We start from the raw sequence: 18,590 nt of genomic DNA, 5'->3' as shown, positions 1-18,590 counted from the left end.
TTCAACTCCAGAAATTACACCCAGGAGTGCCATTTTTAGACCCATATGACATTTTACGGTAGCATTATCAAGACAAATTTTGAAAAATAACTTAGATATGGTCAAGAGCTTTGTAAAGTATCACTATCAATATAGGTGGTATGTTGCAGTAACCTTCTAGTTCTGCTATCAGCAGGCAATTTGTACAACATCCCTGTGGGACTGTGAGGGGGTGTACTAGAAAAGGATCGTAAACCTTTTTCATGCTTCCCAGCCTTTTGACTCCAGATGTGACACCGAAAATTGCCATTTTTGGCGTTATATGGCACTTTCTGATGTTGTTTTAAGACTTCTATATAAAAAGACATGTTTACATAAAAATCAGTTTCCAAGTGAGACCACAAACCGCTCTTACCATGTTCTAGTGCCCTTCAAGCGACAAAAAGAGAAGACACGCCAGTGATTCCCCTGCAATATGAAAATATGTTTTTCTGGTTGTTTTCAGTTAATGTGGGCCGTGGTTAGCTCTTTACAAGGTTACAGCTGTCACTGCCTCCATGAGGGATTAATATGCATAAGGAGGGATTAAATTTCTGTCATAGGAAAAATTTGTAAATTATAAAATAAAGCATTTTTTCTCTTTTTTGAAGCATAAAACATATAAAACATCTACCTTTAAAAAGGGCGCCTTTTTTACCTTACAAACAAAACGGAAACAGCAAATAATAAATGCTTTAGAAAGGCTTTCGTCAGCCCCCTAAAATCTCGCTAAAGGGTAGAATTGTTTTCTTTCCTTAGTGTAAGTAGTTGGAATCGTGTCAAACAGTTATTCTAGTTTTTCAATTTATTGTGTCCCCCATAATTTCATAGTATTGTTTATTTTTGTTTGCAACTTCTTCTATTTTAAGAAAAAAATGTTGGCAAATGAAAAGTTTCCCCCCTCCTATTCGAAAAGAAATAAATAGTTGCACATGGTCCCATTATGGGATAGAAATAAGACGACCCTACTCAGCCCCTATAAATACAATTCAAGTGCATAGGGACACTATACCTCACAATATGGCAGTAAATAGCTGAAATTTTGAGATCGCTTATTAAATTTAGATTTATAAATTCTACTTGTAATTTGACTTGCTATCTGAAAATTTTAATTCAACATCGTTTAGATTTTTGTGGCCGAGGTTTTCTTTTTTTGTGGAAGAAAGTTAGACTTTGTAGGTTTCTTCCTTAACTTAAATCAAATAAAAAACAAGTTCTTTCATCTGAAAGTAAGGAGCGACATTAAAACTTAAATCGAAGAGAAATTATTCCATATATGAAAGGGGTTGTATCCTCCGCAACGCGCCACTCTCTACACTAAAGTTTGACTCTTTGTCCCAACTCTACTTTTTAAAACAATAAAAAAAAAAACATTAGTGTAAAGAGCGAGGTGTTACGGAGAGGACAACCCCTTTCATATACGGTATAATTTCTGTATGTTTTAAGTTTTAATGTCGCTCTTTACTTGCAGTTTAAAAAACTTGTTTTTTTTTATTTAATCTCTGTACGTTTTTAACGCATGTTTTTTTTGGCTCACCGCACATGAATAATTAAAACGAAATTTGCATTTTTTTTTCCTAAATGGCTTTCTCATAGTTTTGGTTGGAAGAAAGGGGGTGGGGGAGGAAGCCTAGATGCCCTCCAATTTCTGGCCACTTAAAAAAGCAACTAGATTTTTTTATCTTTTGTACAAATGTTTTTGTTAGTAATAAACATACGTACCTTACAAATTAACGTACGTAATGTACTTCTATATTTGTGTATTTTTATTAAGTATATGAGGGGGTTTGCCCCCTCGTCAATACCTCGCTCTTTACACTAAAGCTTGAATTTTACCCCAAATCTTTAAAATTGACCCCTGACTAACAAAGGCCGTAGAATGAATAATTGAAATTACTAAAAATACTTTTGCATAAAGAGCAAGGTATTGTGGAGGAGATCAACCCCCTTATATACGTAATAGCTTATGTTTGTTTTAAGTTTTAATGCTACTCATTACTTTCAGGTGAAAAATTCTTTTTATTTATTTTCTCATTATTTTTTTTAAATAATGCTTGAAAATCCTGCGCCCCCTTCATGAAAATTCTCTTCCCTCGTGATAAATTCCTCCATGGAAAAATCCTCCCATGTAACCCTCTCACCCAACCCACCCGCACCCCAGCGTGAAAAAGTCCCCCCTGAAAATGTCTGTACACTTCATAATAACCATTACTATATGTAAACAATGGTCAAAGTTTATAACTTGCAAACCCTCCCCCGGGGACTGTTGAAATGTTTCAGGTTATCTCTGTATTTCTTCTTAAGCTAGCTTTTGTCAAAATAAAAAATTGACTTTTATAATCGGTAAAGTGTTGACTTTTTCTTTATAAATTTGGACACTTCCTTGTAATTTTACAAGCTGGGAGCATTCATAAGTACAACTCCAACTTGGATTCTACAAATAGCAGCAAAAGAAAGATTGACTGTTTTTGGGGAGTATTGTTTACCTATAAAAGAGCATCTTCTACAATCTACTCAGCCAATTCTCAGTGAAGATTAAAATGTCCGAAAAGATTTTCTAACACATAATTTTAAATATCTTTAAGCCACATTAATTGTGCTAAACAAAAAACTATAAGGAAACACAGTGTACATCGCTAGTCTATCACTTAGTAGTGTAACTGGAAGGCTTACTCTGAATCAGGGTTTCAAGAGTATCAGGGTATAATCGGGCCGAATCAGGATATCTCTGATTTATAAAATTCTCAGTGCTTTTCCGACACCAAATCCGTGAAAAAAATTACCCTGCCGAACACTCGAAGCAATCGTTTAGGCTACGTGTTTTTTGTGACATCTTTTGAAGAGAGATAATCAACCAATGTCAAAAATACACCATCAGCCTTGAAAACTTCTTTAAAAGCATGCAATACGAATATCATATTTCGAGACACATCAAGTGATTGCTCTGGTGGCTGGATCTCTCTTATGGACAGACAGTTTAGAATTTCCATTTCTAAGCAAAAATGTTTTTCAACCGACAATTCAGCACTATTTTATGTAGCCTATGCATACATATAAATTTGTGTGACGATCAATTTTTGAAGTGATTGTATTTTAAAAAGAATAAAATATATTTGGTATTTCTCTGTTAAACAGAACATCCTCAAGAAGTGAATTTAGGTTAATTCTAATGAAATACGCCATAACATAATGATAATATAATACTTTAGATAATAATATATTCTTAGATGATATATAAATATAATACATGCTAATAATATAATATTTTAGAAACAGAATTTTGGAAACTATGACAAAGAATTATGGAACGCAGGCCGCACAGAACGCATTATATTTAAATACCTAGCCCAAACTAACCCCTAACCACCTCTGAATTTTGAATATTTAATAAGAATATTCCCACATTTTAGTTTTATCATTGAAAGTAGGCAAATCATAACCGATTCAAACCGGTTTTGTCAGATCTCCGACAGCATAATTCTTGAGGATTTTCTGTTTAAAAAACAAGCATCAAATATTTATAGCTCAATGTATAATATTTATGCATAAATATTTATAGCTCAATGAATGAATTCCTATTCAACTAAGGCTCTTTGTAATAGTATTTATTTCTTATACAAGCACTGACTCGAAGTTTATTTTTTCAGTCAAAGCCGTTTTTGAAGAGTAATATTCAAAAGGGTTTGTATCCTCCTGTACAGGAAGACGTTACCTTATTTTTCAATATCGACCACACTTTACGTCTATAATTGACAGTTGGTTTTAACCATGTTTGAGTATGCACCGCTTGTCATTCAGATTCTTGGAGTAAGTGTAAGATCTTTTCTTAAATGTCTTATTAAATTTTCGTTGAATCAGCCTTCTTTCAAATATCAATTGCCCCTATTTCTATATAATCGCACCCATGGAAAGGAGCAAACATATATACACGATGTTCCGTCCCGGGAGGAATAATGGTTTCCCAACAACCCCTCAGAAAAAAAAAATAACAAATAAACAAACCGTCATTCTCAGGAAAAATGCAAAGTTTTGCATTTTGTAGATAGGGGCTTGATACCTGTATTGTCTGATAAGCCAAACTTTATTTGTAATTTTCAGAAAGATCGTTTTGGTTTTTGGGTAAAGTTGATTACTTATACCCTGAACTGTTCCTTATTAACAGTTCAAATACGAACTGCTTGATAGTTTGTACAGAAAGTTAGCTATAGTGTAAAAAGCTTATATTTGTCTAGATCGGAGAATTTTTTTTTAGCCCCTTCCTCTACCTGGCTTTTGGCTACATGCTATTAGCCCCTAACTGAAACTTTTGATTTTATCCCCCAAGCCGCCAACCAAATATTGAAGATATGGTATGCCGATGAAATGGATATACAAGTTGTCATTCGATTTGCCTCTCCCTCATTACCAAGACAGAATTTAAGGTTCAATCAGCCTGCCCTTCTCTCTGTCTGATACTCCCTCACCGTTTCAACTCAATCCATCTAGTTGTTCCCAAAATATTTTAAATAATTTGAAAAAAATAGGTACACATAGTGTTTTTTTTTAATTTACTTGGTCTTGCGTCTTGTTTCCAGAGTATTTCGTTGGGTATCCTTGGGGGTAGAATTTTCTTGTACTGGAAAAGGTCTCTAAAAGTTTTCAGTTAATGAGGTGCCCATTTCTGTTCGTTCGTTTGGTTTCTGTTCGTTTGGTTTCTGTTCGTTTGTTTGGTTTCTGTTCATTTTAGGTTCATTTATTAATTGATAGTAATCTGTTATTTGGTCTAAATTTAAATCAGATAAAAATACAAGTTTTCAACTGAAATTAAAGAGCAATATTGAAACTCCAAACGAATAGAAACTATTCTGTATATGAGGGTAGCTACCTCCTGCTCAATTTCTCGCTCTTTATGCTAAAGTTTTTTAGTGCTTTGAAAAAGCTTATTCCAATTAAACGACCCTTGTTTTTCAGAAGTCGTTTGTAACGAATTGGGACAAAAAGAAAAGCTTTAGCGTAAAGGGTGAGGTACTGAGAAGGGAGGCAGCATTAAATTGAAATGAACTAAATTATTCGGTTCATGAGGGCATGTGCAGAATTATTTTTGTTCTTTTTCAATCTTAATGTTGTTCCTCACCTTCAGTTGAAGAAACTTATTTATTTTTTTTTACTTAATTTCAGACAGTTTTTCAAATAATGACAGTAAATCTGTCTCCTCCTCCGTGAAAAATCCGTCTTTCCCCATAAAATGTTTTTTGGAAAATTCAAAGGCCACTATCGGGCCTTTCAACTATGGTGAACAAAATGGCTATCTCAAAATTTTGATCAGATGACTTTGGGGGGAAGGAGTTTGGAAGGGGGGCTAGTTGCCCTTCGATGTTTTGTTCACTTAAAAATGAGCGATATAACTTTTAATTTCAGTTTGAATGAGCCCTCTTCCAATCTTATAGGACTATTGGTTTGATACGATCACCCCTGGGAAAAACTTGAAAAACGCGCTTACGTGATCTGTCTTCTTTCAAAAAGTACAAAATCCCTCATTTTTGCACATGGGAGCTTGAAATCTCTTCTGTAGTGTTCTCTCATACGCTAAATCTGATGATGTTTCGCATTAAATTCTTGTACTTTTGGGGGTGTTTCTACCTTTTCCAAAAATCAGACAACTTTTCTCAGGCGGGTAATTTTTGTTGAGTAACATTTAATTGGATATAAATTTTCTAATTTTATAACGTTATATATGAATTTTATATAGTCAGCTTAAAATGACAATTGTTTCGCATTCTTTTTTTTTATCAAAATTCCGTTTTTTTTAGTTCCGAATTATATTGGGCCGAGTTTCTCCTTACTTACAGTTTGTTACCACGAACTATCTTTGATTATTTTAAGACTTTATTTCTGCTCATCTTTGGTTTTAATATAGCTTTACTTTTCTCCAAAAACCGTTTTATTTTTAGTAGAAGAGTCATATGAAATTTTCTATTACGACTGAGTAGAACATAAATCCTGAGTCATAAAGGCTTTAAGCAATTTGGCCTTAGGGTTGTCGTATTTCAATTACTAAATAGTTTTGAAAAAGATTGCAAAAAAAATGATTTTTTGTTTCTCCCTCAATCTGTATTCTTTTCCTCCTTTCTTTTTCGCTACATCATAGGGTTTTTAAAAACAGATTAATGGCAGAACTCTGTCTGTTGCAGATGATATTGTCTTGGAAGGTCAGTGATATTGATAATCAAATCCCAGATTGCCCAAGCAGACCGTTTGATGAGTATTCTTTTTTTTTAAATAGTCCGCAAAAAGTTGACGAGACTCATATATTAATATATTCTTGTTAAAAAAAATCTCAAAAAATAAAATAATCGAAACATGTTGCCATCTAATTTTTTATTTGAGACTCATGTCAAGAAATAATCTGCTGGAACGTTTCAATCATGCAAATGATAATTTCTTATTATATATATCCTCAAATTATCCCCTCCGTCAAGATGTGTTTTTAGCTCTTTCAAACAGTTCGTGGTAACGAAATGTAGTAAGGAGTGACCCGGCTCAATAGTATTATGAAACTCTAAAAAATGGTTCTGATGAGAAAAGATACATCATAAGAATTGGATTTTCATGCTGATTTTAAATATATAAGTTTCATCAAATTTAGTCTTTGTCATCAAAAGTTACGAGCCTGAGAAAATTTGCCTTATTTTGGAAAATAGGGGGAAACACCCTCCAAAAGTCATAGAATCTTAACTAAAATCACACCATCGCATTCAGCGTATCAGAGAACACTATAGCAAAAATTTTAAGCTCCAATCTAAAAAAATGTGGAATTTCGTTTTTTTTGCCAGAAAACAGATCACGGGTGCGTGTGTTTTTTTTCTTTTTTTTTCTTTTCCCCAGGGGTCAGCGTATCGACCAAGTGGTCCTAGAATGTCGCAAGAGGGCTTATTCCAACGAAAATAAAAAGTTCTAGTGCCCTTTTTAAGTGACCAAAAAATTAGCGGGCACCTAGGCCCCCTCCCACGCTCATTTTATCCCAAAGTCAACAGATCAAAATTTTGAGATAGCCATTTTGTTCCACATAGTCGAAAACCATAATAACTATGTCTTTGGGGATGACTTACTCCCCCACAGTCCCTGGGGGAGGGGCTACAAGTTACAAACTTTGACCAGTGTTTACATACGATAATGGTTATTGGGAAGTGTAGAGACGTTTTCAGGTGGATTTTTGGTTTGGGGGTGGGGTGGAGGGGAGGGGACTATGTGGGAGGATCTTTCCTTGAAGGGATATGTCGTGGGGGAGAGAAATTCAATGAAAAGGGCGCAGGATTTTCTAGCATTACTATAAAAAAACAATGAAAGAATAAACCTAAAAAAGTATTTTCAATTGAAAGTAAGGAGTAGCATTAAAACTTGAAACGAACAGAGATTATTACGAATATGGGTTGCCTTTTTAAGTAACTGAAAAATTGGAGGGCAACTAAGCCTCCTTCCCCACCCCTTATTTCTCAAAATCGTCTGATCAAAACTAAGATACAGCCATTTAGCCAAAAAAAAAAAGAATTAATATGCAAATTTCATTTTAATAATATATGTGCGGAGAGCTAAAATCAAACATGCATTAATTCAAAAACGTTCAGAAATTAAATAAAAAACTAGTTTTTTTTAACTGAAAGTAAGGAGCGACATTAAAACTTAAAACGACCAGAAATTACTCCGTATATGAAATGGGTTGTCCCCTCCGCAATCCCTCGCTCTTTACGCTAAAGTTTGACTCTTTGCCACAATTTTACTTTTTAAAACAATTAAAAACTTTAGAGTAAATAGGGAGGCGTTGGGGAGGGGAATTTCTGTTCGTTTTAAGTTTTAATGTCGCTCCTTACTTTCAGCTAAAAAAAAACTAGTTTTTTTTAATTCTATAAGGAGTCATTCTAGTTCTAAAACGCTATTCTGATTTTAACTTCAATAGAAAGTAAGAAATATGACTCAATGATTCTTATGTTTCAGGGGTAAATTTCTTGACAATTTTTGCGGACTGAATGCATTAGTGAAAAACCAGTACTACTTTTTCAAGGTGCCGAAGGAGCTCAATACATATCACTATGATTTTAAAAACTTAATCTTCAGTATCGCAATTTCAGTTATGGTCAGAATCTATTTTAACAACAGGCTAAAAACTCTCATTGGAACCCGATTTCATCGATTACTTTCAGCTTATTGTCTGTCGTGTAGCAAGCTAAAATTTCTGTGCCAGTAGGCATTTGAATGTAATATTTTTATAGTACAAGGAGAAACATGTAATTGCCACTTTGTATTAAACGTATTTAATATGAATTTAGTGTTTAATATAAAAAAATATAGTTTTTTAAAACTAAAAGTAAGGAGCCACATTAAAACTTAAAACGAACAGAAATTACTCCGTGTATGAAAGGGGCTGTTCCCTTCTCAACACCCCGCTCTTTACGCTAAAGTTTGACTCTTTGTCTCAATTCTACTTTATTAAACAGTAAATAACGTCTTTTTCATTGAAAGACGTTTCTATTCTTTTATGGTTTTTATCGGCATTGAACATGCCTCGTTTGACGCGTATTTTCTATTAAATAAATTACGGTTTTTTTTATCTTTAGTTGTTCTTTTTCGGTGGCCAGCATTAACCCATCTAAAATATGCCCATCTCCTGCAGAAAATAACCCTCTTGGAAAATACCCCCAAGAAAATAGCCCTCCACGGATCCCCCAGAAAAATTACAACCCCACGCAAAGGACTAGAACTCTCGATTTCTGATCCAACGAGCACACTCCTAAGTCTCTTCGACCTTGAATTGGAGGTGTGGATGATGAAGGGACAGACCTCCTCCTCGACGGAGTAAATTGGACTCATTATGGGGTTTTGTATTATTCTTGAATTTCATAACAACAGCGTAGAATAAGATATTCCCAGAAATCTTAAGGGAGTAGATATCAATCTCACAATTTTGAGGCGTTTTTTAAAGTTTCTTTTGTTCCCCTACCCTTTTCCCCCTACAAAATCTTTTCTGGAAAACACTCTTTTACAGTCTTTTTGCTGGAAAACATCTACCGGGAAGGGGATTACACGCAGAACTTTCAAAACATCAGAAATTAAAATCTTTGTCAAATGACAGTGCACTAAGAAACATTTTTCACCAAAGATCATCTGCGAGAAATTTTCTATGTGGAATTATCAGCTAGAATAGAATTGTCTTGTGGGAAATCCTCTGGAAAGGGGTGGGCATTTTTACGTAAAAACAACTTTCCACAGTGGATTTTTTTCCGTGCGTAAAGGAACTTTTCATGAAGGGGGAGCCGGATTTCTCAGAATTGTGAAAAGCGATCAGAAATTATATTATAAAAAGTTCCTTCAACTGACATTAAGGAGCAAAATTAAAACTTAAACGGACAGAAGCTATTACGTATATGAAACCGGTTTCTTCTTTCTCAAGACCTTGCTCTTTTCTCTAAATTTTTGACTTTTGTCCCAGTTCCTTAAGAGCAACTCCTGAAACACAATGGTCGTTTAATAAGAATAATAAGCTTTTTTTCCAATTTGCAATAACCTGTTATGAAAGAGTGTTGGTGGATGCAGAGTGGGGGACCATTGCTTTTCCTGATGCCAAAACAATTTCCATGATTTAAAGAACATGAAAATTGGAACCTGGAAAGTTTTGATGTTGAAAAATAACTATCGTATCGACTCTATCGACATTTTGACTGAAGACTTTAGACGATTTGAACTGACGGTTTAAACTCATACCCCAGGGATAGGGAGCATGACATTAGGTGATATAAAATTTGTTTACACAGGCAGGAAGGATAGGGTACAGAGACAAGGAGTAGGGCTCATGATGAAGAAGGAAACTGCAAAGTCTTGTTTAGGCTGGGAAGGTATTAATAATGTGAATATTAATCGCTCATTTTATGATTAAAAATTTCAGGTTATAAGTCATTGTAGTAAATGTCCCTGTAGAACCGACTGACGGAGACACTAGTGAATTTCACTTACAGTTACAGAAGCAAAAACGCAGGGTCCCAGGTAGAAATATGGTGTTTTTACTATATTTCAACGCCAAGGTCGATAGAAATAGCTATAAATGGTATCATAAACAAGGTAAATTTGGCGTAAGAAAAGAAAACAGTAATGGCTACAGATTGTTGCAATTTTGTAAGTATAACAATCTAGTTATAACCAATATGGTGTTTGGTCATAAAATGGCCCATCAGTTAACTTGGTACTCACGTGATGGTAAGACAGCAGGGTATATAGGAGTGCTGTTATTGATATTAAAAGTAAAGATCACCATCTGGTAGTGTCTCGGGTTAATTTAAAGCTGAAATTTCGGAAGAGTAACTACCTCCCGGGAAGTTATGATATTAGTAGACTCCAGGATGAGAATTCGAAAGAAAATTTTCAGGAACAGTTGAATACTAAACTGGAGAGTTGAAAATTTGACAATGTCGAAGATAGATGGAATTATTTTAGAAAAAATTTGTGAAGTTACAAATGGTTACTTGGAGAAAAAATTTATTACTGCAGCTAGGAATACTAGTAAAACAGCCTTGTGTTTAATAGTGAGAAGGGGCTTGTACAAGAATTATCTGAGTGATAAATCATACGAAAAAAACGAAATGTAAAAAAAGTGGAGAGAGTGTTAGAATATAAACTAAGGAGGCATGAAGTAGAGGCTATGGATAAAATTGCCGAAGATCTGGAAGATGCTGCCACACGGCATATTAGTAAAATATTGTACTGGCGTGTTGATAAACTGAGAGATAGTAGTCAATCTGGACCTATCCCAGTTAAAAATAAGAACAGGGCTACAAATTTTGACAAGGGAAGAGTTAAAGAGATATCGGCAGAACATTTTGAGAATGTGCTAAACCGAAATAGAGTTGCAGTAAGAGATATAGAAGAAAATGAAAAAGTTTGTATGATACCTTAGATGTTAAGGAAGCTTTGTTTTGGGAAGAACAATTCACGATAGTATTAAAAGGATTAAAAATAATAAGGGTCCAGGTGCTGATAGTGTGGTAAATGTTTTTCTTAAATATGGCGGCTCTGAGGTTAGAAATAAGTCACTGAAGATTATAAATATGACTTTCGAAAAAAGAAGAAGTACCTAGCGATTTTAGGAAAACCTTAATTAAACTACTATACAAAAAAAGGTGATAGCAGGGAGTCTGGTAATTATCGAGGCATTAGTCTGGTCTCTGTAGGTAGGAATATTTCTTCAACTACTACTTCTATAACAGCTACTTGTAATTCTAATAGTATTAAGATGAAATTGTGTCTTTCTTTAACAAATATTAAGATGCTTATATATTTTTCTTGGACAGCCGTTTTGGACGAATGTTATGTGTCATATCATTTTGTAACTAAATGAATTGAATTGAAAAGAATACAGTCTATCAAAAGCACATACTGGCAAAGTCAATACAACGGCTAATTTTCTTAGGTTGAAGCTTCCAGTACTTGATGAGAGGGATGTTCAGTGAACCAAAAGGCAGTATGTTAATACTACTGCTGCTGATGGTGCTGATACTTCTAATGTAACTACTATTGCTATACCTAAAGGCAAGAAGGTGAAATTTCCAGGAAATTTTGAGGGGGGAGGTGAACTGAATCATAATACACCGTCTGTATGCAAGCTGAGGAACAGTTTTGTGTGTCAAGTTGAAACTTACAGGGCTTGTTGTGGGGGGATACTAGGTTAACCAAAAGATAATATTTGCATTCTGTTGCTACTGCTTCTACTCATATCAATGCTAATGCTACTGCTACTATTTAATAGTACAACTACTGCTACTTTTTAATAGTACAAAACTATAACACATCCGTCTTGGTTTTGAAAGACTAAAATGATGTAAAATTTTATCTACATCGATTTCCCCTTCCTTATGAATACGAGCCAGTGCAATCCCGTTCAATCGGTCTTTTATCATGGATGACCTTAGATAAGTTTTTTTCTTCTAATTGAATAAAAACTTTGCGGAAAATTCTTGGGGATTGCCGATTTCCAATATTGCTGCCAAAGTCCAATCTCTGCTGATAACTCTAATAATAAAGCAAAACTGTCCTCGTAGTAGATACTGGCAGCTTCCAACACTTCCTCCACTGTGTGATTAGGGAAGTCAGATGGAATTAGTCCATCCAGATGTGAAAACTCACTTACGTGACTATATCTGGTGTTCAACTCAGAAATAAGGTGATTCAAAAATGAAATGTGTTTTACCACCTTGTAATACTGTTCTGCATCTTAAACTGGTAGCTGGATATTAGCTCTTTGAGTCTGTGGGCTGCATGTTCGGGGTAAAAAGATTATTTTTTGTCCTAATTGCAATGTTGTGGCTTGTGAAAATACAAATAATTTCTTGAAGTCAATGTCTACTTTCGATCTCAATTGCTTGAGTTTGCGTAGTATTGACATTATATAAACTTTTGCAGTTGATAGGTCTTGTTTGGGGTCTGGCTGAAACTTACTCAGTTTTACAGTATGAGCTAAGGAATAAACAGCTGTGCTTAAACTCACGATAAAGTCACTTCTTCTTAATGCGACTCCAAAGGCAGCTGCTTTAGATGCTGTTTTGAGTCCTTATCTGATTCCATATGCTTCAGTAATTCAGAAACAGGACGAATAAGCTCATTAAAAATAATAAGGCTGTCATGGTGTTCAACCCATCTCGTTGGGCACAAGGACTTCAATTTCCTTTTATGAGATTCTTCAAGAAGAAAATTCATATTTATAATCTCTAACGAAGACATTCGTTTCGCTGGTCCTTTGAAGAAACTCGAAACAGACGATACTACTCCCACCATGTTCCTTGTAGATTGAACACTGCATCTTTTTGTTATACTATACAACCGGTGGCTGAAACAATGAGCATAAAAAGCCGGAGGCTGTTCAGTAAGCAACAAGGCTTTAGCCGCATTAAATTTTCAGGACATATTTGAGCCTCCATCACATCCTTGTTCCCTTAGGTTTGTTAAACTTAATCATATTGAATTCAATGTGTTAGCAATAGCAGTTTTATTTAACTCCGGTTGTTTCCTGCATTTCAACGAACCCAACAAAATCTTCTTTGAAGGACGAGGTCTTTAGATCTATGTAATGAAGGCACTTACTCATTGGTACTTTAGTGCTGATATCTGTTGTTTCATCACAAAGGATAGAGTATAATTTAGAATTCTTAACATCATCAAGCATGTCTTTACGAACTACCTCCTTTACGGATTCGATTATTTTATTTTGAATCGTTTTACTTATCATACTACACGTTATCATAGTACGTTTTACTTATCATAGTACACGTTATCATAGTACGTTTTACTTATCATAGTACACGTTCCTCCATCATTTTCCAAGCGATATTTTAAATATACTAACCTCAACCCTAAAAGGCTTTGAAAGATTACTTGCTTGCCTGCCAGTAATTCTTCTCGTTAAAATTTATAGTTTATCAAACCACCGTCTCTATATGTCTTCTTAATGCAAGGTTATTTCTAGCACAAAATATTACCGTTATTACCGCGTTTGCAACATTTGCTAGCATCAATGACGGCTTGCTTGCTCTTATCTAACAAAACAGCAACAGTCGTCTTGTCTTTGGACTCCATCAGCTTCACAAATTATGGCGTCTTTTGAATTGCATATTTGTGATAATATTTTTCTTGGTGGTTTCGAAAATCCTCTAAAGCCTTCTTGTATTTCCTCAGTGGTTGCTTAGCAAACTTGTATAGATCCTAAAAAATAGACATAATCATTTATTGTTTTATTTTGCTACTCTAACTATTCTGTCAGTTTTATCAACTAAAAAACTTGTTTTTAGTTTCCTTTATGTTTATCCTTGTTTTTTGTTTATAGAAACACAGTTTAGATTTGATAACATAAATAAAGCTAGTTTATACTAGCAGTTACCCGCGGCATTGCTCATGATAAGAATTAGAAAGAAAATAAAATTAGGATTTTATATAATACATAATACTAAAAAAGAAACAAAATAAACAAGACCAATCAAGTTGTCAAACAGCTCTGACAACGTGACAAAAAGTGAAGCTAACTACCACCTGTTTGGAGCATTGGAAATGGGAAAAAAATATACTAACCTTAACCCTAAAAGGCTTTGAAAGATTACTTGCTTGCCTGCCAGTAATTCTTCTCGTTAAAATTTATAGTTTATCAAACCACCGTCTCTATGTCTTCTTAATGCAAGGTTATTTCTAGCACAAAATATTACCGTTATTACCGCGTTTGCAACATTTGCTAGCATCAATGACGGCTTGCTTGCTCTTATCTAACAAAACAGCAACAGTCGTCTTGTCCTTGGACTCCATCAGCTTCACAAATTATGACGTCTTTTGAATTGCATATTTGTGATAATATTTTTCTTGGTGGTTTCGAAAATCCTCTAAAGCCTTCTTGTATTTCCTCAGTGGTTGCTTCGCAAACTTGTATAGATCCTAAAAAATAGACATAATCATTTATTGTTTTATTTTGCTACTCTAACTATTCTGTCAGTTTTATCAACTAAAAAACTTGTTTTTAGTTTCCTTTATGTTTATCCTTGTTTTTTGTTTATAGAAACACAGTTTAGATTTGATAACATAAATAAAGCTAATTTATACTAGCAGTTACCCGCGGCATTGCTCATGATAAGAATTAGAAAGAAAATAAAATTAGGATTTTATATAATACATAATACTAAAAAAGAAACAAAATAAACAAGACCAATCAAGTTGTCAAACAGCTCTGACAACGTGACAAAAAGTGAAGCTAACTCCCACCTGTTTGGAGCATTGAAAATGGGAAAAAAATGGCCCACTTGAACCATAAGGAAAAAAAACTTTTGAAGTTGAATTTTAATAGTTTAAGTAGCGGAGAACCCGTCCGAGGTATGTATTATTCCCAGAAAAGAAGTATCATCCATATTTTTGCAATCGTTATATAATTGAATCGAGGACAAAGAAACACTATTGTTTACAAATAATCTACGATTTTATTTATATCGATTCAATAAAGATTGCCTACACGCCCCTACTTTCAAAAGCCACTTGGTAATTACTATCACCCTCCCCCCCTGCCAAAAAAAAATCTGAAACTGAACGAAGGTGATGAAAAGTCTTAAGAAACCATATGTTAACAGCTAGCAGACCACCATAGATACCTGACTGCCCAATCCAGCACCAGTTGGGCAAAATAAAGCTCAGCATTTATAGAAGGAACCACATCTTTTTTCACTGTAAGAAAGCCAGTTCAATGAGTTGAGCTACTCATATCTCAACTTATTTGACTGTGTTACCTCCTAATTTACAGGAAAGCTGTAGTCAGACGATGGTTTCTAGGTTTCTTTTAATTGTGGGGGCGTTGTCATCCTTAAAGACATAACTACTGGACCTTTCAAATACTACAAACAAAATGGGTCTCTCTAAATTTTAATTAGATATGTTTGGGGAAATGATGGTTGTAACGGGGAGGGGGGGGGAGGCTGGTTGCCCTCCAAGAATTTTTACTTTTAAAAAGAGCACTAGAAATTTCATTTTCTAGTCGAATGAGCCTCTTTTAAAGTTTCTACGACAGCACATTCTATACGAAGTGCCCTGGTCTAAAAGGAAAAAATAAAAAAGTAAATAATACATTCGGTCCACATCACTCTTTACTTAGGCAGTGCTATTGCGCTGCCTATGTAATTGAGAAAGCAGCTTGCCAACCTTTCTGCTGAAAAATTGGTAGTGTGGGAATGGTGTTCCAATCAAAAACATGAAAATGTTACGATTTCTCTCCACGACGTGTAAAACAGAACATAATAGGTCTCAATTTATATTGGTTGATAACAATTGAAAGGTTTTCAATGTAGACGACGTTGAACATTACTAAATTAATTGAAAAATAGGAAGTTCGGGGGGGGGGGGGCAGTCTTAGGGCCACTTTGGTTCTCGGTTTGAAGAGGTTACAAATTCTTGAATTGTTCTGGCTTAAACAAGGTGCATCATGCATGATTTTGGGCTAAGAACTTGACCGAAGTATTGGAGGGGCACTCGGACCTTTACGGCTCTTTAATTATATCAGTCGTGATTCCTTGCACGATTACAGCTAACTGCAACATGTCTACGTTTTTGCAGAAAGGTAATGTAGAGAGAAATTCGATCAAAGCTTTCAATTTCACAATCCATCGTTCTGCAGGTCTCGGAAGAACTTCTCGCATGTCAATTTTTTCCTAAATAAGAATCTGGCCTGCAGCTCTGAAGCACACTTGCTCCTCTTAATATCCATTTTATAGGTGCTACATGACGTTAGAAGTGGCGAACGAAATTTCGAATCTTCTCTTGAAGCAAAACACAGCCTCGTAAAATACATAAGGATCATTCGGTACAGACAGAAATGTTAGGAATGAGGGGGATATCGTAGGTTTTTTGGCCTCAAGAAAAAAAAGAAGAAAAATTGATGGTATGGCAACCGAGACTGCGGGAATCAATTTCATTTTTAAATCTCGTATATGCACAAAATGACAGAAGTGTCAACATCAAAATAAGAAAATTTTTCATGCGTAGACTCATCCTGGGTCTATTCATACTTGAAAACCGCCATTTTCTAAGTTTTTCTTTCAGTTTTTCAAAATTATGAAGTTTTTAGAGCATTGCCCCTCTACATCAGTGTTGCCACATTGAACATTTGGGATAAATAGGCAAAACTAGCTAGTTAAATTTGACAACGCTTTTCGTCCTTAAGAATTGGAACAGGAACAATCTGCTGATTCCCAAAGGTAATTGCACCTTCAATGGAATGCTTCACCTTCTTAACCTGTTTGGTGTCGTATTTGGTGCCATTTTTGCTGATTTTTGCTTGCACTTTCTATTTAATTTGGAAACTGCTTATGGAGTTTTTCATTAAATGTTGATTTTTGAATTTTACTAATTTTCAAAGATATATTGGGTTGTGTAAGTTTCCGATAAACGAATTCGACCAAAAAGATTTTTATTTTTACTGTCTTTGGTAAGGTTGAAAAAAAAACAAGAAAAAAAAAGAAAAAAAAACCAGCCAGCTGGCGAAGTTAATTAGCCCCATCTAAAAATAAGCTGGTGAAGACCTATGAGCTTAGGAGATTATAAAAGACCTTTGTCTCTTCGGAAAATAGGTCACATCAGTTATAGCAGAAGATAAGAAGCCAGAAGGCTTATAAGGTGTTTTGTTCATAGGACTCCGTATTTTTCGAAACTTAATACAAATATAAATTTTGTATTTTTTAATTATTTTTGGTTGTCAAGGTTGAGTAGGAGGTGATGACCCTTGACCTACTTTGCCGATGCCTTTGGTTTGGAGGTGTTCTCTCCTAAATGTGCTTACCTGAAACTTGCTATATTAAAGTATAATAAATAAAACAAACATATGATTCAGCTTTATTCAAGATAATGAAAGATAATATAAAACCATTTTTTTGTCCGTTTCCCTATTCCAAAACTCAAAACAATTAAAATACTCCCATTTGAAAGTAGAACTCATTGGAGTTGCCATCCCATTAAAAATATTTCTCTGGGTTTTCGCATTCGCTACATCTCGAGTTATCAAACCAAGTTGCCATCGAGTTAAACGAAACAACTTACTTGTTTATTGATAGGGGAGTAGGGCATTTTAAGTTCAGTTGTTAACGAGACTTTCACGAAAATGGTAGGCTGTTTATCGATAAAGGATAAATTTGGTATTTTAAACAGTGTATAAAGAGGTAAGTTCTTTGTGATAGGCTAGAGTGATGTAGATACTTTAGTGACTTTTGGCTATCTCGGAAAGGGGTTAGGTTAGGAAAATGAAACTTTCAGGAATGAGTCTAAAGGTTAAAGTATGTCACGGGAGGTTATTTGGAAGTGCTACCTCCACTTCTTCTCCCTCTAGAGGGCCCTGACCTTTAAAATATGCGTGTTATAAAAGTGAAACCTTGCAAAATAGATTTTCTGCTTGAATGAAGTACAACAAAATTGTTTTCAGCTTCACAACTTTGCTCAATCCCAATTTATAAGGTTTTAAAGATATCCAAATACATTTCCTAAATTTTGAAAAAAAAACATTGATATGGCTCAGAATTCTACTCAAATAGCAGGAATTGCAATTTCAGAACTAAAGGCAGAGAAAAAGCAACTGGTAACTGAAAATTAAGGTAAAATATTGTTTTGTCAAAATTTCAATAGGTATAGACCTGTCATGTAGGCGAATTTCAGGGCCCTCTAGAGGAAGAAGTAGTTGAGGTGGGTACTTCAAATACCTTCGCAGTACATTCTTTAGTCTTTAGACCCATTCGTGAAAGTTTCATGTTCCTAACCTAACCCCTTTCCAAGATAGCAAAAAGTAGCTAAACTAGAATTTTACCTTCAAATTTTGTTGGGCACTTGTGTAATATACCGAACACACTCAAGAAGTGGAGTTAGATTACTCATAGTGAAATGTAGTATCCAAATCTGATGAAAATATAATACTTTATTTACAAAATTATGGAAACGACAACGGGTAAATATTGAAACCAGGCCACCCAGAACGTATTATATTAAACACTTAACCTAACCATCTCTATATAGCCTATAAAAAAATATTTAGTTGAAATACACCTGCA

At 34.7% G+C, this 18,590-nt stretch overlaps 1 protein-coding gene across 2 annotated transcripts in view; it reads left to right on the top strand.

Moving 5' to 3' along the window:
* Positions 1 to 3,682: 3,682 nt before the first annotated feature.
* The window catches only part of LOC136031921 (uncharacterized), a 49,788-nt gene continuing 34,880 nt past the window's right edge, over positions 3,683 to 18,590 (top strand). Inside the window, exon 1 of one of the 2 annotated variants that reach the window (XM_065711912.1) lies at positions 3,683 to 3,825. The gene's annotated coding sequence lies outside the window, so the exon portion shown is untranslated. Of the gene's footprint in view, positions 3,826 to 17,606; positions 17,712 to 18,590 lie in introns of those variants that run through there. The other variant, XM_065711911.1, reaches the window with a different exon arrangement.

Source organism: Artemia franciscana, chromosome 10 (assembly GCF_032884065.1).
Source record: "Artemia franciscana chromosome 10, ASM3288406v1, whole genome shotgun sequence".
In the NCBI taxonomy this organism is placed as follows: domain Eukaryota; kingdom Metazoa; phylum Arthropoda; class Branchiopoda; order Anostraca; family Artemiidae; genus Artemia; species Artemia franciscana.
Note: the sequence above shows the minus strand (reverse complement) of the source record. Positions and strands in the feature narration are given on the sequence as shown.